Raw genomic sequence first — 25030 nt, forward strand, 5'->3', positions numbered from 1 at the left:
GGTGAGTGTTAGGGTGAGTGTTAGGGTTAGGATTAGGGTTAGGGTTAATCTGAGGGTGAGGGTTAGCCTTAGGATTAGGTTTAGGGTTAGGGTGAGAGTGGGGTTGAATGTTAGGGTTAGGATTAGGGTTAGGGTTAGGGTAAGGCTGAGGGGGAAGGGGAGGTTGATGGTTATGGTTAGGATTAGGGTTAGGGTTATGGTTAGGATTAGTATGAGGTTTAGACTGATCATTATGGTAAGGTTTAGTGTGAGGGTTTGGGTTAGGGTTAGGGTTAGGTTTAGGGTGTGTTTTAGGGTTAGGTTTAGGGTTATGATAAGGGTTAGGCAGAGGGTTAGAGTTAGGGTTAGTGTGAGGGTTAGGTTTTGGGTTAGGGTAAGTGTTAGGGTGAGGGTAAAGTTTAGGGTGAGGGTGAGCCTAAGGATTAGATTGAGGGTTAGGGTGAAGTTTAGGTTTATGGTTAGATTTAGGGTGAGTGTTAGGGTGTGGGTAAGTGTTAGGGTGAGGGTTAGGGTGAGGGTGAGTGTTAGGGTTCGGGTGAGGGTAAGGGTAAATGTAAGGGTGAGGGTTAGGTTTAGAGTGAGGGATAGGGCGAGGGTTTGGTTTAAGGTTATGGATAGGGTGAGGATTTGAGTTCGGGTTAGGTTTAGGGTTAGAGTTAGGCTGAGGGGTAGGGTTAGGTTAAGTATGAGGTTTAGGTTTAGTGTGAGGGTTTGGGTTAGGGTTAGGGTTACAGTAAGGGTTAGGGTGAGAGTTAGGGTTAGTGTGAACGTTATGGTTATGGTTAGGGTTAGTATGACGATAAGGGTTAGGGTAAGAGTTAGGTTGAAGTTGAGAGTTAGGGTTAGCGTTAGGGTTAGCGTGAGGGTTAGGGTTAATTTTAGGGTTAGGGTGAGTGTTAGGGTTAAGGTTATGGTGAGGGTTAGGGCTAGGGTGAGGATTGGGGTTAGGATTGGTGCTAGGGTGAGTTTTAGGGTTAGGTTTAGTGTTAGTGTGAGGGTTAGGATTAGGGTTATAGTTAGGGTTAGAGTTAGGTTTACGGTGAGGTTGAGGTCATGTTTAGGTTTATGCTGAGGGTTAGGGTTAGTGAGAGGTTTAGGGTTACCATTAGGTTTAAGGTGAGGGTTAGGGTCAGGGTTAGAGTTAGGGTCACGGTTTGGGTTAGGTTGAGGTTTAGGGTTAGGGATAGGGTTAGCTTGAGGGTGAGGGTGAGGGTTAGGGTTAGAGTTAGGGTTAGGGTTATGGTGAGGGTAAGGGTTTAGGGTGAGGTTTAGGGTGAGTGTTAGTGTGAGGGTGAGAAGTAGGGTTAGCATTAGAGTAAGGGTGAGTTTGATGGTTAGGGTGAGGGTTAGGGATAGGGTTAGGGTGAGTGTGAGGTTTAGTGTTAGGATTAGGTTTAGGTTTAGGATGAGGGTTAGTATTAGGCTGAGGATTAGGGTTTAGGGTGTTGTATATTGTGAGGGTGAGGGTTAGGGTGAAAGTGAGTGTTAGCGTTCGGGTGAGTGTGAGGGTTAGGGTGTGGTTGAGGGTTAGGGTTAGGGTGAGGGTTAGGGTGATGGTGAGTGTTAGGGTGAGGGTGAGCTTGAGGTTCAGGGTTAGGGTGACGGTGATAGTGAGGGTGAGGGTTAGGGTTAGGATTAGTGTTAGGGAGAGTTTTAGGTATAGGGTTAGGGTTAGGATGAGGGTTAGAGTTAGGATTAGGTTTAGGGTTAGGGTTATTGTCAGGGTTCGGTTTATGTTTAGGGTTAGGGTAAAATGAGGTTTAGGGTTAGGGTTAGGTTGAGGTTTAGGTTCAGGGTGAGGGCTATGGTGAGGTTTAGGTTAAGGGTGAGTGTGAGGTTGAGGGTGAGGTTAAGGTTTACGATTTGGGTTAGGGTTATGGTAAGGCTGAGGGTGATGGTGAGGGTGAGGGTGAAGCTTAGTTTTAGGTTTAGGGTTAGGGTGTGGATGAGGTTGAAGGTTAGGTTTAGGATTAGGGTTAGGGTTAGGGTTAAGCTGAGGGTGACGGTGAGGGTGAGGGTGAAGATTAGGGTTAGGGTTAGGGTTAGGTTTAAGGTGAGGGCTAGGGTGAGTGTGAGTGTTAGGGTGAGAATGAGGGTGAACGTGATGGTTTTGGTTAGGTAAGATTTAGGGTTATTGTTAGGGTGAGGATTAGGTTTAATGTGAGGGTTAGTGTGAGGGTTAGGTTTAGGTTGAGTGTTAGGGTCAGAGTTAATGTGAAGGTTAGGGTTAGGTTTACGTTTAGGGTTAGGGTGAGGGTGAGGGTTAAGGTGAGAGTAGGGTTAGGGTTAGTGTGAGGGTTAGGGTTAGTGTGTGGGTTAGGGTTAGGGTTAGGTTTAGGGTCAGGTTGAGGGTAAGGGTTAGGTTGAGGTTTAGTGTGAGGTTGAGCGTTATGGTTAGGGTTAGGAGTAGGGTTAGGTTGAGGTTTTGGGTTAGGGTTAGGGTGAGGGTGAGGGTGAGGGTGAGGTTTAGGGTAAGGGTTAGGGTGAGGTTTAGTCTTAGGGTTAGGGTTAGGTTTAGGGTGAGTGTTTCCCTCAGTAATGGTTAGGTTTATGTTTAGGGTGAGCATTAGGGTTAGGGTGAGGATTAGGTTGAGGGTTAGGGTTAGGGTAAGGGTTATGGTGAGGCTGAGGGTTAGGGTGAGGGTGAGGGTTTAGGTGAAGATGAGGTTTCCGGTGAGGGTGAGTTGTAGGGTGTGGGTAATTGTTCGGTTTAAGGTGAGGGTTAGAGTGACGATGAGGGTTAGGGTGACGGTGAGGGTTAGGGATAGGGTTAGGGTGAGATTAAGGGTTAGGTTTAGAGTTCGGGTGAGGGTTAGGTTGAGGGGTAGGTTTAGGGTTAGGGAGAGAGTTAGGGTTAGTGTGAGTGTTAGGGTTAGGTTTAGAGTAAGGGTTAGTCTGATGATAAAGTATAGGATGAGGGTTAGGGTTAGGGTTAGGGTAAAGGTTATGGTTAGGTTGAGGGTTAGGGTTAGGGTGATTTTTAGGGTGAGGTTGAATATTAGGGTGAGGGTGAGATTGAGGTTGAGGGTTAGGGTGAGTGTGAGGTTGAGGGAGATGTTGAGGGTTATGTTTAGGTTGAAGGTGAGGGTTAGGGTTAGGATTAGTGTTAGGTTTAGGGTTAGGCTGAGGGTGAGGGTGAGGGTGTGGGTTAGGGTTCGTTTGAGGGTTAGTGTGAAGGTGAGTTTCAGGTTGAGGGTTAGGGTGAGGGTGAAGTTGAGGATGAGATTTAGGTTTGGGATTAGGGTTAGGGTAGGGTGAGGATTACGGTTAGGGTTAGGGTTAGGGTGAGCGTGAGGTTACATGTTCGGGTGTGGTTGAGGTTTAGGGTTAGGGTGAGAATTACGGTCAGGGTTAGGGTTAGGTTTATAGTGAGCTTTAGAGTTAGAGTGAGGTTTAGGGTGAGGGTGAGGTTTAGGGTTAGAAATAGGGTTAGGGTGAGGATTAGTGCAAGGGTTAGGTTTAGGGATAGGGTGAGGGTGAGGGTTAGGATTAGGATTAGGGTTAGGCTTAGAGTTTTGGTGAGGCTGAGGATGAGGGTTAGGGTTAGGGTTAGGATGAGGGTTAGTGTTAGGGCGAGGGTTAGGTTTAGGGTGATGGCAAGGGTTATGTTGAGGCTTAGGGTGAGTTTGAGGGTTAGGATGAGGGTGAGTGTTAGTGTGAGTTTGAGGGTTAATGTTAGGGTGAGGGTTAGGGTTACAGTGAGGGTTAGGGTTAGGGTGACATTTAGGGTGAGGGTGAGGGTTAGGGTTAGGGTTAGGCTGAGGGTGAGGCTGAGCGTCAGTGTGAGGGTTGGGGTAAGGGTGAGGGTTAGGTTTAGGGTTAGAGTTAGGGTTAGGGTTAGCATGAGGGTTAGGGTTAGGGTTTGGGTGAGGGTTAGGGTGAATGTGAGGTTGAGGATGAGGATTAGGATGAGGGTGAGAGTGAGGGTGATGGTGAGGGTTATTGTTAGGGTTAGTGTTAGCACGAGTATGAGGGTTAGGGTTAGGATTAGGGTTTGGTTTAGGGTTCGGCTGAGTGTGAGGGTGAGCGTGTGGGTAAGGCTTAAGTCTAAGGTGAGAGTTAGGTTTAGTGTGAGGTTTAGGGTGAGGGTGAGGTTTAGGGTTAGTGTTAGTGTGAGGATAAGGGTTAGGGTCAGGTTTAGGGTGAGGGTGAGAGTTAGGGTTAGCATTAGGGTTAAGGTGGGGGTTAGGGTTACAGTTAGGGTTAGGGTTAGGGTGAGCGTTCGGATTAGGGTTAGAGTAAGGTTTAGGGTTAGGCTGAGGGTGAGGGTTAGGGTTAGGTTTAGGGTGAGGGTTAGGTTTAGGTTTAGGGTTAGTGTAAGGGTTAGGGTTAGGTTGAGGGTTAGGCTTAGGGTGATGTTTAGGGTGAAAGTGAGTGTTAGGGTGAGGGTGAGGTTTAGGATGAGGTTGAGGTTGAGGGTGAGGGTGACGGTGAATGTTGGGGATAATGTTAGGTTGAGGCTGAGGGTTAGGGTTGGGGTTATGGTTATGGTAATTGTTAGGATGAGGGTGAGGGTGAGGGTCAGGTTGAGGGTTAGGATTAGGGTTAGGGTGAAGGTGAGGGTTTTGGTTAGAGTTAGTGTTAGAGTGAGGGTGAGGGTTAGGGTGAGAGGGTTACGTTTAGGGTTAGGGTTAGGGTGAGGTTTAGGGTGAGGGTTAGGGTAAGGGTAGGGTGAGGGTTAGGTTTAGGTTTAGGGTGAGGTTTAGCTTTAGGGTGAGGGCTACGGTGAGTGTGAGGTTGAGGGTGAGGTTTTCGGTTACGTAAGGTTTTGGGTTAGGTTAGTGTTAGCGTTAGGGTTAGGTTTAGAGTGAGGTTTAGGGTTAGGGTTAGGGTGATATTTAGGGTGAGGCTGAGGGTTAGGGTGAGGGTGAGGTTTCAAGTGAGGTTGAGGGTTCCGGTGAGTTAGAGGGTTATGTTGTGGGTTAGGGTTAGGTTTAGGATGTGGGTTAGGCTGATGGTGAGGGTGAGGGCGAGGGTTAGGGTTAGGTTGAGGGTTAGGGTTAGGGTTAGTGTGAGGGTTAGCGTTAGGTATAGGCTTAGGGTTAGTGTGAGGATGAGGTTTAGGGTGAGGGTGAGTGTTAGGGTTAGTGTTAGGGTTAGGGTGATGGCTACGGTCAGGGTTAGTTTTAGGGTTAGGGTTAGGGTGATATTTAGGGTGAGGGTGAGTGTTAGGGTTAGGGTTAGGGTGAGGGTGAGGGTGAGGGTTAAGTGTAGGGTTAGGGAAGGGTTAGGGTTAGATTGAGTGTGAATATGAGGGTTCGGGTTCTGGTGAGGTTGAGTGATAGGGTGTCATTGAGGGTTACGGTTAGGGTGAGGATTAGGGTTAGGGTTAGGGTTAGAGTTATAGTGCGCTTTAGAGTTAGAATGAGGTTTAGAGTGAGGGTGAGTTTTAGGGTTAGCAATAGGGTTAGGTTGAGGATTAGGGTGAGGTTTAGGTTTAGGGATAGCTTGAGGGTGAGGGTTAGGCTTAGGATTAGGGTTAGGTTTAGAGTGTTGGTGAGGCTGAGGGTGAGGGTTAGGGTTAGGATTAGGTTTAGGGTTACAGTTATTGTTAGGGTTAGGGTTAGGGTTAAGTTGAGTGTAAGTGTGAGGGTTAACATTAGGCTTATGTTTAGGATTAGGGTGAGGGAGGGGGTGAGGGTTAGGTTTAAGATTAGGTTTAGGGTTTGGGTGAGGCTCAGGGTGAGGGTGAGGGTGAGGGTGAGGGTTAGGTTTGGGGTGACTGTCAGTGTTACGGTTAGGATGAGGGTTAGTTTGAGGGTAGGGTTAGGGTTAGGTTGAGGGTTAGGGTTAGGGTTAGATTTCGGGTTAGGGTGAGGGTTAGGGTTAGGGTGAAGTTTAGGGTGAGGGTTAGGGGTAGGCTTAGGGTGAGGGTTAGTGTTAGGGTGAGGGTTAGGTTTAGGGTTAGGGTGAATTATAGGGTTAGGTTTAGGGTTAGTGTGAGGGTTAGGGTTAGGATTAGGGTTAGGGTTAGGGTTTCAGTGATTGTTTGGTTTAGGGTTAGGCTAAGGTTGAGGTGAGGGTGAGGGTTAGTATTAGGGTTATGATTAGTATTAGGGTTTGTGAGAGTGTGAGTATTAGGTTTAGGATTAGCGTTAGGGTTAGGGTTAAGCTCAGGCTGAGGTTGAGGGTGAGGGTGAGGGTTAGTGTTAGGTTGAGGATTAGGGTTAGGGTTAGGTGAGGGGTAGGTTTAGGGTTAGGGTGAGGGTTAGGGTGAGGGTTAGGGTTAGGGTTAATTTGGGATTAGTGTTAGTGTTAGGGTTAGGGTGAAGTGTATGGTGACACTGAGGGTTAGGGTGAGGCTTAGGTTTAGATTTAGGGTTAGTGTTATGGTGAGGGTTAGGGTGAGGGTTAGGTTTAGAATAAGGGTTAAGTTGAGGTTTAGGTTTAGGTTTAGGGTTAGGGTGAGGGTGAGTGTTAGGGTTAGGGTTTGGGTGAGGGTTAGGCTTAGGGTGAGGGTTAGGCATAGGGTTAGGGTTGGGGTGAGGGTGAGGGTGAGTGTTAGGTTTAGGGTTAGAGTTATTGTGAGGGTGAGAGTGAGGTTGAGGGTGAGGGTTAGGGTTAGGTTAAGGGTTAGGGTTAGGCTGAGGATGAGAGTGAGAGTGAGGGAGAGAGTTAGGGTTAGGCTTATTGTTATGGTCAGGGCTAGGATGAGGGTGAGGGTAAGGGTGAGGGTGAGGAAGAGGGTTTTGGTTAGGTAAGGGTTAAGGTTAGTGTTAGGGTGAGGATTAGGGTGAGGTTGAAGGTTAGGGTGAAGGTTAGGATAAGGGTGAGGGTTAGGGTTAGGGTTATGTTTAGGGTGAGGTTGAGGATTAGGGTGATGGAGAGCGTTAGGGTGAGGGTTAGTGTTAGTGTTAGCGTTAGGGTGAGGGTAATGTTTAGGGTGAGGGTTAGGATGAGGGTGAAGTTTAGGGTTAGGGTTAGGTTTAGGGTTAGGGTGAAGGTTAGGGTTAGGGTGAGGGTAAGGGTAAGGCTTATATTGAGGGTTAGGGTTAGGGTGAGGTTTAGGGTTAAGCTGAGGGTTAGGTTTAGCAGTAGGGTTAGGGTGAGGGTAAGGTTAGGGTGAGGTTTCGGGTTAGGGTTAGGGATAGGGTGAGGATTAGGGTTATGGTTAGGTTTAGGGTGAGGTTTAGGCTGAGGGGTAGTGTTACGGTTAGTGTGAGGATTAGGTTTACTGTCAGGGTTAGGATTAGGGTTAGGGTTAGGGTGAGGTCAGGGTCAGGGTGAGGGTTAGGGTGAGGGTGATGTTGAGGGTGAGGGTGAGGGTGAGGGTTTCGGTTAGGTAAGTGTTAGCTTAGGGTGCAGATTAGGGTGAGGGTGAGGGTTAGGTTTAGGCTGAGTGTTAAGTTCTGGGTTAGGGTGAGTTTTAGGGTTACACTGATGGGTAGGGTGAGGCTGAGGTTGAGGGTTAGGCTTACGGTAAATGTTAGGATAAGGGTTAGGGTGAGGGTTAGTGTGAGGGTTAGGGTTAGGGTAAGAATTAGGGTTAGAGTGAGGGTTAAGTTTAGGGTTAGGGTTAGGTTGAGGGTGAGGTTGAGGGTGAGTGTTAGGATTAGACTTAATGTGAGGATAAGGGTTAGGGTGAGGTTTAGGGTGAGGGTGTGGGTTAGGGTTAGGATTAGGTTTAGGGTAAGTGTTAGTATGAGAGTGAGGGTGAATTTTAGTGTTAGGTTTATGGTTAGGGTGAGGGTTAGTGTTAGGATTAGGGTTAGGGTTAGGGTTAGGCTTAGGTTGAGAGTGAGGGTGAGGGATAGGTTTAGGATTAGTGTCATTTTTAGGGTTAGGCTTAGTGGTAGGGTGAGGGTGAGAGTTTGGTTTAGGATGAGGATTAGGCTTAGGTTTAGGGTGAGGATTTGGGTTAGGGTGAGGGAAAGGGTTAGGGTGAGGATTAGGATGAGGTTAAGTTTAGGGTTTGGCTGAGGTTTAGGGTTATTTTGAGGGTTAGGATTAGTGTTAGGGTTTGGGTTAGTGTGAGGATAAGGGTTAGGAAGAGGGTTAGGGTGAGGGTGAGGGTTAGCTTGAGGCTGAGGGTTAGTAATAGCGTTAGTGTTAGGGTGAGGATGAGGGTGAGGATTAGGTTTAGGATTAGGGTTAGGGTTAGGTAAGGGTGAGAATTAGGGTGAGGGTGAGTGTTCCGTTGAGGGTGAGGTTTTCGGTGTGGCTGAGTTTTAGGGTTAGGGTGAGGGTTAGGGTGATGGTGAGGCTCAGAGTGAGGGTGAGGGTTAAGGTTAGGGTTACAGTTTGGGTTAGTGTGAGGATTAGGTTTAGGTTAAGTTTAGGGATATGGTGAAGGTAAGGGTTAGGATGAGATTTAGGGTGAAGTTGAGGGTGAGGGTTCGTGTTAGGTTTAGAATAAGGGTTACGTTGAGGGTTAGGTTTAGGTTTATGGTTAGGGTGAGGGTGAGTGTTAGGGTTAAGTTTTGGGTGAGGGTTAGGCTTAGGGTGAGGGTTAGGGATAGGGTTAGGTTTAGGATGAGGGTGAGGGTGAGATTTAGGTTTAAGGTTAGAGTTATGGTGAGGGTGAGAGTGAGGGTGAGGGTGAGGATTAGGGATAGGTTAAGGGTGAGGGTTAGGCTGAGGGTGAGTGTGAGATTGAGGTTGAGAGTTAGGGTTAGGGTTAGGGTTATGGTCAGGACTAGGGTGAGGGTGAGGGTTAGGATGAGGGTGAGGAAGAGGGTTTGGGTTAGGAAAGGTTTAGTGTTAGTGTTAGGGTGAGTATTAGGGTGAGGTTGAAGGTTAGGGTGAAGGTTAGGATAAGGGTGAGGGTTAGGGTTAGGGTGATGTTTAGGGTGAGGGTGAGGATTAGGGTGACAGTGAGGGTTCACGTGAGGGTTAGGGTTAGGGTGTGGATGAGGTTTAGGCTTAGGTTGAGGGTTAGGTTAATGGAGAGGGTTAGGGTGAGTTTTAGGATGAGGGTGAATTTTAGGGTTAGGGTTAGGGTTAGGATTAGGGTGAGGGTTAGTGTTATGGTTAGGGTAAGGGTAAGGCTTATATTGAGAGTTATGGTGAGGGTGAGGTTTAGGGTAAAGGTGAGGGTTAGGTTTAGCATTAGGGATAGGGTGAGGGTAAAGTTAGGGTGAGGTTTTGGGTTAGGGTTAGGGATAGGGTGAGGAATAGGGTTATGGTTATGTTTAGGGTGAGGTTTAGGCTGAGGGGTAGTGTTAGGGTTAGTGTGAGGGTTAGGTTTACTATTAGGGTTAGTGTGAGGTCAGGGGTAGGATGAGGGTTAGGGTTAGGGTGATATTGAGGGTGAGCGTGAGGGTTTCGGTTAGGTAAGTGTTAGGATTAGGGTGCAGATTAGGGTGAGGGTGAGGATTAAGTTTAGGCTGAGGGTTAAGTTTAGGGTTAGGGTGAGGTTTAGGGTTAGGGTGAGGGTTAATGTTAGGATAAGGGTTAGGGTGAGGGTTAGTGTGAGGGTTAGGGTTAGGGTAAGAATTAGGGTTAGAGTGAGGGTTAAATTTAGGTTTAGTGTTAGGTTAGGGTGATTGTGAGGGTTAGGATTAGACTTAGTGTGATGATAAGGGTTAGGGTGAGGTTTAGGGTGAGAGTGTGGGTTAGGGTTAGGATTAACTTTAGGGTAAGGGTTAGACTGAGGTTGTGAGTGAGTTTTAGGGTTAGGTTTAGGGTTAGGGTGAGGGTTAGTGTTAGGATTAGGGTTAGGCTTAGGCTTAGGCTTAGGTTGGGAGTGAGAGTGAGGGATACGTTTAGGATTAGTGTTATTTTTATGGTTAGGCTTTGGGTTAGGTTGAGGGTGAGAGTTAGGTTTAGGATGAGAATTAGGCTTAGGTTTAGGGTGAGGGTTAGGGTTAGGGTGATGTTCAAGGTGAGGATGACGATTAGTGTTAGCTTGTGGGTGAGGGTTAGGCTTAAGGTGAGGTTTACAGCGATGGTGATGGTTAGGGTGAGCGGAGGTTTAGGGTTAGGGTTAGCGTTAAGGTGAGGGTAAGGGTTAGGGTGAGGGTTAGGGTGAGGTTAAGTTTAGGGTTAGGCTGAGGTTTAGGGTTATTGTGAGGGTTAGGATTAGTGTTAGGTTTTGGGTTAGTGTGAGGATAAGGGTTAGGGTGAGGGTTAACGTGAGGGAGAGGGTTAGTGTTCCCGCTAGTTATAAGGTGAGGGTTAGGGTAAGGTTTAGGGTTAGGGTAAGGTTTAGGGTTAGAGTGATGGTTAGGGTTAGTGATAGGGTTAGGGTGAGGGTGAGATTGAGGTTTAGGGTTAGGTTTATGGTGAGGATTAAGGTGAGGGTGAGAGTGTTAGGGTTAGTGTTAGGGTGAGGATGAGGGTGAGCGTTAGGTTTAGGATTAGGTTTAGGGTTAGTGTAAGGGTGTGGGTTAGGGTGAGTGTGAGGGTTCAGGTGAGGATGAGGTTTAGGGTGTGGTTGAGGGTTAGGGTTAGAGTGAGGGTTAGGGTGAGGGTTAGGGTTTTGGTGAGGGTTAGGGTGAGGGTGATGGTGAGGGTTGGTTTGAGGGTTAGTGTTAGGGTTAGCATTAAGGTGAGGGTAAGTGTTAGGGTGAGAGTTAGGGTGAGGGTGAAGTTTAGGTTTAGGGTTAGGGTTAGGGTTAGGGTGAGGGTTAGGGTTAGGGTTGGGATTAGGGTCACGTTGAGGTTAAGGATTAGGGTGAGGGTTCATGGTTAGGGTAAGGTTTAGGGTTAGGGTGAAGGTGAGGGTTAGGGTGAGGGTTAGCTTTACGGTTAGGGATAGTGTTAGGGTGAGGTTTAGGGTGAGGGTTAGGGTTAGGCTTATTGTTAGGGTGAGGGTTAGGTTTAGGGTTAGGGTGAGGTTTAGGTTTAGGTTGAGGGCTATGGTGAGGGTGCGGGTTACGGTGAGTGTGAGGGTGATGGTGAGTGTTTCGGTTAGGTACGGGTTAGTGTTAGTGTTAGTGTTAGGGTTAGGGTTAGAGTGAGGGTTAGGGTTAGGGTGAGGGTTCACGTGAGGGTGAGGGTTCGGTTGAGGGTGGGGGTTATAGGCTGTGGGTAAGGGTTAGGTTTAGGGTGAGGTTTAGGCTGTTGCTGAGTGTGAGGGTGAGTGTTAGGGTTAGTGTGAGGGTTAGGTTCACAATTAGGGTTAGGGTAATTGTGAGGATAAAATTTAGGGTGATTGTTAGGGTGAGGGTGAGGGTTAGGTTGAGAATTACGGTGAGGATTAGGTTTAGGGTGATGTTTAGGGTGAGGGTGAGGGTGATGGTGACTGTTAGTGTTAGGGTCAGGGTGAGGGTTAGGGTTAGGATTAGGATTAGTTTTAGGGTTAGGCTGAGAGTGAGTGTGACGGTGAGTGTGAGGGTGTGCGTGAGGTTTAGGGTTAGGGTTAGGATGAGGGTTAAGTTTAGTGTGAGGGTTAGGGTGAGGGTGAGGGTGAGGGTGAAGTTTAGGGTGAGGGTGAAGTTGAGGTTGAGTGTTAGGATCAGGATTAGGATTATGGTGAGTTTTAGCGTTAGGGTTAGGGTTAGGGTTAGGGTGAGAGTTAGGGTTAGGGTTAGGATTAGGGTTAGGGTTAGGTTTAGGGTAATTGTTAGGGTTAGGGTTAGGGTGAAGATGAGCGTGAGGGTTAGATTTAGGGTTATGGTTAGGATTAGGGTGAGGGTGAGGGTAAGGGTTAGGGTTAGGATTAGGTTTAGGGTTAGGGTTAGGCTCAGGGTGATGGTGAGGGTGAGGGTGAGGGTTAGGTTTAGGTTTAGGGTTAGGGTGAGTGCTAGTGTGAGCGTTAGGATTAGGGCGAGGTTGAGGGTGAGGTTTTCGGTTAGGGAAGGTTTAGGGTTATTGTTAGGGTGTTGATTAGGTTGAGGGTTTAGTTTGAGGTTAGTGTTAGAGTTAGGGTGAGGGTTAGGTTTAGGGTGATGTTTAGGGTGAGCGTGAGGGTTAGGGTGAGGTTTAGGTTTCGGGTGAAGGTGAGGGTTAGGGTGTGGGTGAGGGTTAGGGTGAGGGTGAGGGTTAGGGTTTGGATATGTTGAGGATCAGGGTTAGGTTTAGGGTTAGGGTGAGGGTTAGGGTGAGTGGTAATGTTAAGGTTAGGTTGACAGTTAGGGTTAGTGTGAGGTTAGGTTTAAGATTAGGATTAGTTTTAGGATAAGTGTTAGGGTGAGCGTTAGCGTGAGGGTGAGGGTTAGGGTTAGGATTAGGATTAGGGTAAGGGTTAGGGTTAGGATAGGGTAAGGTTTAGGGTTAGGATGAGGGTTGTGGTTAGGGTTAGGATTAGGGTGATGGTGAGGGTGATGGTGAGGGTGAGGGTTCAGGGTAGGTTTAGGGTTAGGTTGAGGCTGAGGGTGAGGTTTAAGTTTAGGATTAGGGTTGGGGTTATGTTTAGTCTTAGGGTGAGGGTGAGGGTGAGGGTGAGGGTTAGGGTTACCCGAGGGTTAGGGTTAGGTTTAGGGTGATTGTTAGGGTTATGCTGATGTTTAGTTTGAGGGTGAGAGTTAGCGTTAAGTTGAGGGTTCACGTGAGGTTTAGGATTATGGTGTGGTTGAGGGTTCGGCTTAGGGTGAGGGTTAGGGTGATGGTGAATGTTAGGGTGATGATTAGTCTTAGGGTGAGTTTTAGGTTTAGGATTAGGGTGAGGGTGAGAATTAGGGTTAGGGTGAGGTTTCAGGTTAGGATGAGGGTTAGAATTAAGGTACCTATTAGGGTGAGCGTGAGAGTTAGGGTGAGGGTTAGGGTTACGATTATGTTGAAGATTAGGACTGGGTGAAGGTTAGGGTAAGGTTGAGGGTTACGGTTAGCATTCTGGTTAGGGTGAGGGTGAGAGTTAGGGTGAGGATTCGGTTTCAGTTAGGGATAGGGTGAGGATTAGTGTTAGGGTGAAGGTTAGGGTGAGGGTGAGGGTTTCGTTTAGGTAAGGGATAGGGTTAGATTTATCGTGAGGATAAGGGTAAGGTTAAGGGTTAGGGTGAGGGTTAGGGTTAGGGTTAGATTGAGGGTTCGGGTTAGGATGATGTTTAGGGTGAGAGTGAGCGTTAGCATGAGGGTCAGGCTGAGGGTTAGTGTTAGAGTTAGGGTGAGGGTGAGGGTAAGAGTTAGGGTGAGGGTTAAGGTTACGGTTAAGGTGAGGGTGAGGGTTAGTGATAAGTTTAGGCTGAGGGTTATGGTGAAGTTTAGGGTTAGGGTTAGGGTTTGGGTTAGGGTCAGGGTTAGGGTGAGTGTAAGGGTTAGGGTGAGGTTTTGGGTGAGAGTGAGTTATAGGGTTATAGTGACTTTAAGGTAAGGCTGAAGGTTAGGGTGAGGGTGCGGGTTAGGTTGAGGGTTAGGCTGAGTGGTAGTGTAAGTGTTAGAGTTAGGGTTAGGGATAGGGTGAGGATTAGGGTTAGGGTTAGGGTGAGGTTTAGGCTGTGGAGAACGGTTAGGGTTAGGGTGAAGGTTCTGTTGAGGATGTGGGTTAGGGTTTCGATGAGGTTTAGGGTTCGTGTGAGGGTTAGGGTTATGGTTAGGTTTACGGTGAGGGTAAAGTTTAGGGTTAGGGTGAGGCTAGGCTGAGGGTTTGGGTTTGGGTTAGGTTTAGGTTGAAGGTTAGGGTTAGTGTGAGAGTTAGAATTAGGGTTATGGTTAGGTTTAGGATGAGGATAAGGGTAGGGTTTGGGTTAAGGTGAGAGTGAGGTTTTACGTTACTGTTAGGGCTAGATTTATGGTGAGGGTGAGGTTGAAGTTTCGGTTTAGGATGAGGGTTAAGATTAGGGTGAGGGTTAGTGTTAGGGTTAGGGTTAGGGTGAGGGTTAAGTTGAGGGTGAGGATTAGGGTTAGTGTTAGGGTTAGGATTAGAGTGAGGGTGAGGGTGAAGTTTAGGGTTAGGGTTAGGGTAAGGATTAGGGTGAGGGTGAGGTTTAGGGTGAGGGTGAATGTGAGGGTAATGGTGAGTTTTAGTGTGTGGGTGAGGGTTAGAGTAAGGTTTAGGGTTAGGGTAAGGGTTAGGGTGAGGCTTAGGGTGAGGGTGAGGGTGAGAGTGAGGGTAAGGTTTAGGGTTAGTGTGAGGGTTAGGTTTAGGGTCAGGGCTAGGGTGAGGGTGAGAGTTAGGCTGAGAGTGATGGTGAGGTTGAGGGTGAGGATTTCAATTAAATAAAGCTTAGGGTTAGGGTTAGGATGAGGATTAGGTTGAGGGTGAGGCTTAGTTTGAGGGTTAGGGTTCAGGTGAGGGTTAGGGGTAGTGTAAGGTTTAGGGTTAGGGTGATATTTAGGGTGATGGTCAGGGTTAGGGTGAAGGTGAGGTATCCAGTGAAGGTGAGGGTTTGGGAGAGGGTGAGTGTTAGTGTGTGTGTGAGGGTTTGGGTTCCAGTGAGTGTTAGGATGACGGTGAGGTTTAGGGTGAGGGTGAGGGTTAAAGTTAGGGTTAAGGTTACAGTGAGGGTTAGGGTTAGTGTTGGGTTTAGGGTGAGGCTTAGTTTGAGGGTTAGGGTTAGGGTTAGGGTTAGGGTTAGTGTGAGGATAAGTGTTAGGGTGAGGTTTAGGGTGAGGGTGAGGGTTAGGGTTATCATTAGGGTTAGGGTGAGGGCTAGGGTGAGGGTTAGGGTTAGGGTGAGGTTTACGGATAGGGTTAGGGTGAGGGTTACGGTTAGGGTTACCGTGAGGGTTAAGATGAGGATGATGTTTAGGGTGAGGTTGAGGGTTAGGGTGAGGGTGAGGGTGAGTGTTAGTGTTAGATTTAGGGTTAGGTTGAGGGTGAGGTTGAGTTTGAGGGTTAAGTTTAGGATTAGGGTTAGGGTTACAGTTAGGGTGAGTGTTAGGGCGAGGGTGAGGGTGAGGGTGAGTGTTAGGAGATGGGTGAGTGTTAGGGTTAGGGTGAGGATTAGGTTTAGGGTTAGGGTTAGCATTAGGTTTATTGTGAAAGTTAGGGTTAGAGATAGGGGTAGGGTTAGTGTGATGGTGAGGGTTAGGGTTAGCCTTTGGGTTAGGCTGAGAGTTAGTTTTAGGGTTAGGCTGAGGGGGAGGGTAAAGTTTAGGGTTAGGGTTAGGATTAGGGTGATGGTGAGAATTAGATTTAGGATTAGGGTTAGGGTGAGGGTGAGGGTGAGGGTGAGGGTTATGTTGAGGGTTAGGATTAGGTTGAGGGTTAGGTTTAGGGTTAGCATTATTGTGAGGGTAAGGGTTAAGGTAAGGTTTAGGTTGAGGGTAAGGGTTACTGTGAGGCTTAGGGTGAGGGTGAGGTTTAGGGTGAGGGTGAGGGTGAGGGTTAGGGTTAGGGTTAGGTAGAGGGTTAGGTTTTGGGTCAGGGCTAGGGTGAGGGTGAGAGTAAGGCTGAGGGTGCTGCTGAGGTTGAGAATGAGGGTTTCAATTAGGTAAGGGTTAGGGTTATGGTTAGGATAAGGATTAGGTTGAGTGTGAAGCTTGGTTTTAGGGTTAGGGTTCGGGTGAGGGTTAGTGTTAGGGTAAGGGTTAGGGTTAGGGTGATGTTTAGGGTGATGGTCAGGGTTAGGGTGAAGGTGAGGTTTTGGGTGAGGGTGAGGGTTCGGGAGAGGGTGAGGGTTAGGGTGTGGGTGATGTTCGGGTTCGGGTGAGTGTTAGGGTGATGGTGAGTTTTAGGTTGAGGTTGAGGTTTAAGGTGTGGTTTAGGGTTACATTGAGGGTTAGGGTTGGTGTTAGGTTTAGGTTGAGGCTTAGTTTGAGGGGTAGGGTTAGCATTAGGTTTAGGGTTAGGGTTAGTGTGAGGATAAGTGTTAGGGTAAGGTTTAGGTTGAGGGTGAGGGTTAGGGTGAGGGTTAGGGTTAGGGTGAGTGTTACGGTTAGGTTTAGAGTGAGGGTTAGGTTGAGGTTTAGGTTTAGGGTGAGTGTTACGGTTAGGGTTAGGGTGAGGGTTAGGGTTAGGGTGAGGGTTACGGTTAGGGTTAGGGTGAGGGTTAGGATTAGGGTGATGTTTAGGGTGAGGGTGAGGGTGAGGGTTAGGGTTAGGTTTAAGTTTAGGTTTAGGTTGAGGGTGAGCGTGAGGGTTAGGTTTAGGATTAGGGTTAGGGATAGAGTTAGGGTGAGTGTTAGGGTGAGGGTGAGGATGAGGGTGACTGTTAGGTGATGGGTGAGGTTTAGGGATAGGGTGAGGATTAGGTTTAGGCTTTGTTATATGGTGAGGGTAAGGGTTAAGATGAGGCTTAGCGTGAGGGTTAGGGATAGCGATAGAGTTACGGTGAGGGTTAGGGTGATGGTTAGGTTTCAGATTAGGCTTAAGGTGAGGGTGAGGGTTAGAGTCAGGGTTAGGGTGAGAGTTACGATTAGGTTTAGGGTGAGGGTTAAAGTTAGGTTTAGGGTGAGGATTAGCATGTTTGTGAGGGTTAGGCTTAGGATGAGGGTTAGGGAGACGACGAGATTAAGGGTGAGGGTGAAGTTTAGGGTTAGGTTTAGCGTTAGTGTGAGGGTAAGGGTTAGGATGAGGGTAAGGTGAGGGTGAGGTTTAGGGTTAGTGTTAGGTTTAGGATTAGGGTGAGGGTGAGGGTTAGGGTTAGGGTCAGGCTTAGGGTTAGGGGGAGGGTTAGGGTTAGGGTTAGTGTTAGGGTGAGGTTGAGGGTGAGGATGAGGTTTAGGATTTGGGTTAGGGTTACGGTTAGGGTGAGGATGACGGTGAAGCTTGAGGTTAGGATTAGGGTGAGGTTTAGGTTTAGACTGAGGGTGAGGGTGAGTGTGAGGGTGTGGGTGATTGTTAGGGTTAGGGTTAGTGTTAGGGTGAGAGCTAGGGTGGGGGTGAGAGTGAGGGTTTCGGTTAGGTAAATGTTAGGGATAGGGTGAGGATTAGGGTGAGGGTTAGGTTTAGGATTAGGGTGAGGGTTAGGGTGAGGGGTATTGTTAAGGTTAGGGTGAGGGTTAGGGTGTGAGGGTTAGGGTTAGGTTTAGGTTTAGGGCTAGGGTTAGGGTTAGTGTGAGGATAAGGATTAGGATGAGGGTTAGTGTGAGGGTGAGGATTAGGGTTAGCGTTAGGGTTAGGGTGAGGGTCAGGGTGAGGGTTAGGTTTAGGATTAGGGTGAAGGTGAGGGTTAGTGTTAAGGTTAGGGTTAAGGTGACAGTGAGGGGTAGAGTTAGGATTAGGGTTAGGGTTAAGGTTATGCTTAGGGTGAGGATGAGGTTTAGGATTATGGTGAGGGTTAGGGATAGGTTTAGCATTAGGGTGAGGGTAAGGGTTAGGGTGAGGGTTCGGGTTTGGGTTAGCATTACTGTTTGGGTGGGGGTGAGTTTTAGGGTGAGTTTTAGGGTTATTCTTAGGGTTAGGTGAGGTTGAGAGTGTGGGCTACTCTGAGGATTAGGGTTAGGGTTAGAGTTAGTGTGAGGGTGACTGTGAGGGTTTGTATTAGGGTAAGGTTTAGTGTGAGAGTTAGTGTGAGGGGTAGTGTTAGTGTGAGGGTTAGGGTTAGCATTATTGTTATGGTGATGGTGTGGGTTAGGGTTAGAGTTAGAGTTAGGGTGAGGGTTAAGTTGAGGGTAAGTGTTTGGGTGAGGGTAAGGTGAGGGTCAGGGTCAGGGTTAGGGTTAGGGTAAGGGTGAGGATTAGATTTAGGATTAGGGTTAAGGTTATGGTTAGGCTTAGGGTGAGGGTGAAGGTGAGGGTGAGGGTTAGGATTAGGATGAGGTTTAGGGTTAAGATCAGCATTAGGGTGAGGATAAGTTTTAGGGTTAGGTTTAGTGTGAGGGTGAGTGTTAGGGTTAGGGCTAGAGTTAGGATTATTGATATGGTGAAGATTAGGGTTTGGGTAACAGTTAAGGTGAATGTTAGGGTGAGGGTTAGGTTGAGATTTAGGCTGAGGGGGAGGTTTAGTGTTAGGCTGAGTGTTAAGTTTAGTGTGGGTGTTAGGGTTAGGGTACGGGTTTGGGTGAGGTAAGGTGAGGGTGAGGGTTAGGGTAAGCATTAGGGTTAGGGCTAGTGTTAGGGTGGGGTTTAGGCTTAGAGTAACGGTTAGGGTGAGGGTGAGGGTGAGGGTTAGAGTTAGGGTTAGGGTATTGTTTAGGTTTGTGGTGAGGGCTAGGGTGAGGGTGAGAATTAGGCTGAGGGTGATGGTGAGGTTGAGGGTGAGGGTTGTAGTTAGGTAAGGGTTAGAGTTAGGGTTAGGTAGAGGATTAGGGTGAGGGTGAGTCTTAGTTTGATGGTTAGGATTAAAGTGATGGGTAGGGTTAGGATGAAGTTTAGGGTGAGGGTGAGGGTTAGGGTGACTGTGTGGTTTCGGATGAGGATGAAGTTCAGGAGAGGACGAGGGTTAGGTTGTGGTTAAGGGTTCCGGTTCGGGTGAGTGTTAGGGTGACGGTGAGTGTTAGGGTAAAGGTGTCGGTTAGGGTTAGGGTTAAGGTTAAGGTGAGGGTTAGGGTTAGGTTTAGGGTGATGTTTAGTGTGAGGGTGAGGATTAGCTTTAGCATTAGGTTTAGGTTTAGGGTTAGGGTGAGTTTTAGGGTTAGGGTTAGGTTTAGGGTCAGGGTGAGGGTTAGGTTTGGGGTTAGGGTGAGTTTTAGGGTTAGGTTGAGGGTTAGACTGAGGGTGAGGGTGAGGGTGAGGTTGAGGGTTAGCTTTTCAGTTAGGTAAGGGTTAGGGTAGGGTTAGGGTGAGGTTGAGGTTTATTTTGAGTGTTAGGGTGAGGGTGAGGGTTAGGGTCAGGGTTAGGGGTAGGGTGATGTTTAGGGTGAGGGTGAGGGTTAGGATGAGAGTGAGGGTAAGGGTGTGGGTAAGGGTTCAGATTCGTGTGAGTGTTAGGATGACAGTGAGGCTTAGGGTAAGGGTGAGGGTTAGGTTTAGGGTTAGGGTGAGCGTTAGGAGTAGGTTGATGTTTAGGGTGATGGTGAGGGTTCGGGGGAGGGTGAGGGTTATTGTCTGGGTGGGGGTTAGTGTTCGGGTGAGTGTTAGGGTGTCGGTGAGGGTTGGAGTGACGGTGAGGGTTAGGGTTAGTTTGAGGTTTGAGGTTAGAGTGAGGGTTAAGTTTAGGATTAGGGATAGGATTTGGGTTAGGCTTATGGTGAGGTTTAGGGTTTGGGTGAGGGTTAGGCTTAGGGTGAGGGTTAGGGTGACAACGAGGGTTAGGGTGAGGGTGAAGGTTAGGGTTAGGTTAGCGTTAGTGTGAGGGTAAGGGTTATGATGTGGGTAAGGCGAGGGTGAGGTTCATGAGAAGGTGAGGGTTATGGTGTGGGTCAGGTTTCGGGTTTAGGTGACGGTTAGGGTGACGGTTATGGTGAGTGTGAGGATGAGGGTTAGGGTTAGGGTTATGGTGAGGGTTAGGTTAGGGTTAGGTTTAGGGTGAGGCTTAGGTTGAGCGGTAGGGTTAAGATTAGGGTGAGGGTTAGGTTTAGTGTGAGGGTTAGTGTTAGGGTTAGGGTTAGTTTGAGGATAAGTGTTAGGGTGGGATTTAGGGTGAGGGTAAGGGTTATGGTTAGCATTATGGTTAGGGTGAGGGTTAGGAAGAGGGTGAGGGGTAGGGTTAGGTTTAGGGTTAGGTTTAGGGTGAGTGTCAGCGTGAGGGTTAGGTTTAGGATTAGGGTAAGGTTTAGGGTTTGGCTGAGTGTTAGGGTGAGTGTGAGGGTGAGTGTTAGCGTGTGGGTGAGGGTTAGGGTTAGGGTGAGCATTAGGGTTAGGTTTAGGTTTAGGGTTATGGTGAGGGTAAGGGTTAGGATGAGGTTTAGGGTGAGGGTGAGGGTTAGGGAGAGTTTTAGATTTAGGGTTAGGATTAGAGTGAGGATTAGGGTTCGGGTTAGGCTTAGGGTGAAGCTGAGGGTTAGAGTTAGGGTTAGAGTGAGGGTTAGATTTAGGGTGAGTGTTAGGGATAGATTTAGGCTCAGGGTGAGATTGAGGGTGTTGGTTAGGGTTATGGTTAGGGTGAGCCTGGGGCCGAGGGTTAGGTTTAGGATTATGGTTAGGTTAGGGTTAGGCTTAGGCTGAGGTTGAGTATGAGGGTGAGGGTGAGGTTAGGATTAGGCTGAGGGTTAGGGTTAGGGTTAGGGTTAGGGTGACGGTAAGGGTGAGGGTGAGGTTTAGTTTGAGGGTGGGGCTTAGGGTTAGGATGAGTGTAAGGGTTATGGTGAGGTTTAGGGTTAAGGTGAGGGTTAGGGTTATCATTAGTTTTAGGGTGAGGGTGAGGGTTAGGGTGAGGGATAGGGTTAGGGTTAGGGATAGGGTGAGGGCTAGGTTTAGTGTGAGTGTTAGGGTTAGTGTGAGGATAACGGTTAGAGTGAGGGTTTGTGTGAGGGAGAGGGTTAGAGTTATCGTTCGGGTTAAGTTGAGGGTTAAGGTGAGTGTTAGGGTTAGGGTGAGGTTTAGGGTTAGCGTTAGAGTGAGGGTTAGGGTTAGGGTGATGTTTAGGGTGAGTGTGAGTGTGATGGTGAGGGAAACGGTTAGAGTTATATTTAGGATGAGCCTTAGGGTTAGAGTAATGGTGAGTGTTAGGGTTAGCGTGATGTTTATGGTGAGGGTGAGTTTTAGGGTGAGGTTTAGTGTTTGGGTTCTGGTGAGGTTCAGGTTTAGGTTTACGGTGAGGGATAGTGTGAGTGTTAGGGTGAGGGTTAGGTTGAGGGGTATGGTTAGGGTTAGGGTGAGGGTTAGGATTAGTGTGAGGGTTAGGGTTAGGAATAGGTTTAGGTTCAGTGTGATATAAGGGTTAGGGTGAGGGTTAGTCTGATGGTGAGGGTTAGGGTGAGGGTGAGGGTTAGGTTTAGGGTTAGGGTTATTGTGTCGGTGAGGGTTAGATTTAGGATTGGTGTTAGGGTTATGCTTAGGGTTATGGTGAGGGTTAGGATTAGGGTGAGGGTTAGGGTTAGGGTTAGGGTTAGGATTAGTGATAGGTTGAGGATTAGGTTTGGGTAAGGTATAAGCTGATGGTTTGGGTGAAGGTTAGGTTTAGTGTTAGGGATGGGGGAGGATTAGGGTTAGGGTTAGGATTATGGTGAGGTTTAGGCTCACAGGTGGTTTAGGGTTAGGGTGATGGCTAGTCTGAGTGTGAGGGTTAAGTGTAGCATTAGTGTTAGGGTAGTGTTAGGTTGAGGTTTAGGGTTATGGTTAGGGTTAGGGTGAGAGTGAGTGTTAGGGTTAGGTTTTGGGTTAGGGTTAGGATGAGGGTGAGGGTGAGGGTGAGGGTTAGGTATAGGTTTAGGGTTATAGTTAGGGTGAGCGTGTGGGAAAGAATTAGGTTTAGGATTAGGGTTAGGGTTAGGGTTAGGCTGTGGGTGAGGGTGGGGGTGAAGGTTTGGGTTAGGGTGAGGGTTAGGGTTAGGGTTAGGTTTAGGATGAGTGTTAGGCTGTGGGGTAGGTTTAGGTTGAGGGTGAGGGTGAGGGTTAGTGTGAGGTTTAAGTTTAGGGTTATGGTTAGGTTTACATTGAGGCTAAGGATTAGGGTGAGGGTGAGTGTTAGGGTTAGTGTTAGGGTTAGGGTTAGTGTGAGGATAAGGGTTAGGGTGAGGGTTAGGGTGAGGGTGATGGTTAGTGTTATCGTTAAGGTTAGGTGAGGGTTAGGGTGAGGGTTAGGGTTCTGGTGAAGGTTAGAGTTAGTGTGAATATTAGGGTTACAGTTAAGTTGAGGGTTAGGGTGAGGGGTAGTGTTGGGGTAAAGTTGAGGGTTAGGGTTCGTGTGAGGGTTAGGGTTAGTGTGAGGATAAGGTGTAGAGTGAGGGTTAGAGTGAGGGTGAAGGTAAGTGTTATTGTTAGGTTTAGGGTAAGAGTTAGGGTGAGGATTAAGGTTAGGTTGAGGTTTAGGGTTAGGGTGATGTTTAGAATGAGGGTGAGGGTTAGGGTTAGTGTGAGGGTGAGGGCGAGTGTTAGGGTTAGGGTTTGGGTTAGGGTTAGGATGAGGGTGAGGGTGAATGTTAGGTCTAGTTTTAGGGTTATAGTTAGGATGAGGGTGTGAGTAAGGCTTAGGTTTAGGATTAATATTAGGGTTAGGGTTAGGCTGAGGGTGAGGGTGGGGGTGAAGGTTTGGGTTAGGGTGAGGGTTAGGGTTAGGGCTAGGTTTAGGATTAGTGTTAGGCTGTGGGGTAGGTTTAGAGTGAGGGTGAGAGTGAGGGTTAGTGTGAGGTTTAAGGTTAGGGTGATGTTTAGGCTTAGGGTGAGGGTTAGGTTTAGAATTAGGTTTAGTGTTATGGTTATGGTGAGGTTTAGGGTTAGTGTTAGGGTTAGGGTGAGGTTGAAGGTGAGGGTGAGTGTTAAGTTTAGGGTTAGGGTGAGTGTTATGGTTAAGTAAGGGGTAGGGTGAGGGTGAGGGTTAGGATAAGGGTGAGGTTTAAGGTGAGGGTGAGGTTCAGGAGAGTGTGAGGTTAAGGGAGTGGGTGAGGGTTCGGGTTCCGGTGAGTGTTAGGGTGACAGTGAGGGTTAGGGTGTGGGTGAGGGTTAGGTTTAGGCTTAGGGTTATGTTGAGGCTTAGGGTGAGGGTTAGGTTTAGGATGAGGGTTAGGTTTAAGGTTCGGGTGAGGGTTAGGGTTAGGGTGATGTTTAGGGTGTGGGTGAGCGTTACGGTGAGGGTGAGGGTTAGGGTTAGGTTTAGGGTTAGTGTTAGGTTGAGGGTGAGCATGAGGGTTAGGTTTATTATTAGGGTTAGGGTTAATGTTAGGGTGAGTGTTAGGGTGAGGGTGAGGGTGAGTGTTAGGTTGAGGGTGAGGTTTAGGGTTAGTGTGAGGATTAGGATTAGTGTTAGGGTGACGGTACGGGTTAGGGTGAGGGTTAGGTTGAGGGTGAGGTTTAGGTTTAGGGTTATGGTTAGGTTTAGGTTGAGGGTAAGTGTTATGGTTAGGGTGAGCGTTAGGGTTAGTGTGACGGTTTGGGTTAGTGTGAGGATAAGTGTTAGGGTGAGGGATAGCGTGAAGATGAGGTTTAGGGTTATCGTAAGGGTTAGGGTGAGGTTTAGGTTGAGGGTTAGGGTTAGGGTGAAGGTTAGAGTAAGTGTGAGTTTTAGGGTTAGTGTTAGGTTGAAGGTTAGGGTGAGGGGTAGGATTGGGGTAAGGCTGAGGGTTAGGGTTCATGTGAGGGTTAGGGTTAGTGTGACGATAAGGGTTAGAATGAGGGTTAGAGTGAGGGTGAAGGTCAGGGTTATAGTTAGGTTTAGGATGAGGGTTAGGGTGAGGATTAGGGTTAGTTTGAGCTTTAGGGTTAGGGTGATGTTTAGGATGAGGGTGAGGGTTAGGGTTAGGGTTAGGGTGAGGGTGAGGGTGAGGGTGAGAGTGAGGGTGTGAGTTACGGTTAGGGTTAGGGTGAGGGTTAGGGTTAGATTTAGGGTGACTGTTAGGGTTAAGTGTGATGTTTACGGTGAGGGTGGGGCTTAGGGTGAGGTTTATGGGTCGGGTTAGGGGGAGGGTTAGCGTGTAGGTGAGTGTTAGGGTGACTATGAGGGTTAGGGTGAGGGTGAGGGTTAGGGTTAGTGTGATGGTGTTAGGGTTAGGGTTAGATTTAGGATTAAGTTTAAGGTTAGGGTGAGGGTGAGGATGAGGTTTAGGATTAGGGTGAGGGTTAGGGTTAGGGTTAATATTAGGGTGAGGGTAAGTGTTAGGGTGAGGTTTAGGGTGAGGTTGAGGGTTAGAGTTAGGCTTAGGATTAGTGATAGGGTGAGGATTAGGGTTGGGGTAAGGGTTAAGGTGAGGGTTAAGGTGAGGGTTAGGGTTAGGTTTAGGGATAGGGTGAGGATTAGGTTTAGAGATAGTGTGAGTGTGAGGTTTAGGCTGAGGGGTTGGGTTAGGGTTAGGGTGAAGTTTAGGTTTAATTTGATTTATTGTTAGGTTAAGGATTTGGGTGAGGGTAAGGGTTAGGGTGATGGTTAGACTGAGGGTGAGGGTTAGGGTTAGAATTAGGTTTAGGATTAAGGTGAAGGTGAGGGTGAGGATAAGTGTTAAGGTTATGGTTAGGGTGAGGGTTAGGGTTAGGTTAGGGATAGGGTGAGCTTGAATTTTAGGATGAGGGTGAGGTTTCGGGTGAGGTTGAGTTTCAGGAGAAGGTGAGGGTTAGGGTGTGGCTGAGAGTTTGGGTTTGGATGAGTGTTAGGGTGATTGTGAGGGTTAGGGTGAGGGTGAGGTTTAGGGTTAGGATTAGGGTTACGGTGAGGGTTAAGTTGAGGGTTAGGGTTAGGGTGAGGTTTACGGTTAGTGTTAAGGTGCCGGTGAGGGTTAGGGTGAGGGTGAGGTTTAGGTTTGGCTTAGGGTTACAGTGAGGGTAAGGGTGGGGGATAGGGTTAGGGTGAGGGTTACGGTTAGGGTTATGGTGAAGGTTAGGCTTAAGGTGATGTTTAGGGTGAGGGTGAGGGATAGGGTGTGAGTAAGGGTTCGGGTTCGGGTGAGTGTTAGGGTGACAGTGAGGTTTAGGGTTAGGGTGAGGGTTAGGGTTAGGGTTAGCATTAGGGTGAGGGTAAGGGTTAGGGTGTGGGTTATGGTGAGGTTCAAGTTTAGGGTTAGGGTTAGGATTAGTGATAGGTTGATTATTAGGGTTTGGGTAAGTGTTACAGTGAGGGTTAGGGTGAGGGTTATGGTTAGGCTTAGGGATAGGGTGAGGATTAGGGTTATGATTAGGGTTAGGTTGAGGTTTAGGCTGAGGGCAAGGTTTAGGGTTAGGGTGAGGGTTAGGTTTAGTGTGAATGTTAGGGTTAGGGTAAGGTTTATTATGAGGGTAAGTGTTAGGCTGATGGTTAGGGTGAGAGTGAGGATTAGCTTTAGCATTAGGGTTAGGGTTAGGGTGAGGTTTAAGGTTAGGGTTAGGGTAATGGTGAGGGTGAGGGTGAGGTTTAGGGTTAGGGTGAGGGTTAGGGTTACTTGAGGGCTAGGGTGAGTGTGAGGTTTAGGTTGAGGTTGAGGGTGAGGGTGCGGGTGATTGTTTCAGTTAGGTAAGGGTTATGGTTAGGGTTAGGATGAGCATTAGGTTGAGGTTGAGGGTTATTTTGAGGGTTAGGGTGGGAGTTAGAGTTAGGGTTATGTTTAGAGTCAGTTTGAGGGTTAGGGTGAGGGCGAGGTTTCGGGTGAGGTGAGGGTGCAGGAGAGGGTGAGGTTTAGGGTGTGGGTGAAGGTTAGGGTTAGGTTTAGTGTTAAAGTTAGGGTGAGTGTGAGAGTGAGGGTTAGGGTTAGGAATAGGGTTAGGTTTAGGGTTCGACTGAGGTTGAGGGTGAGGGTCAGGGTGAGGGTTAGGGTTAGGGTGAGG

The sequence above is a fragment of the Dipodomys merriami genome, unplaced genomic scaffold (genome assembly GCF_024711535.1).
Source record: "Dipodomys merriami isolate MVZ:Mamm:240054 unplaced genomic scaffold, mDipMer1.0.p SCAF_252, whole genome shotgun sequence".
In the NCBI taxonomy this organism is placed as follows: domain Eukaryota; kingdom Metazoa; phylum Chordata; class Mammalia; order Rodentia; family Heteromyidae; genus Dipodomys; species Dipodomys merriami.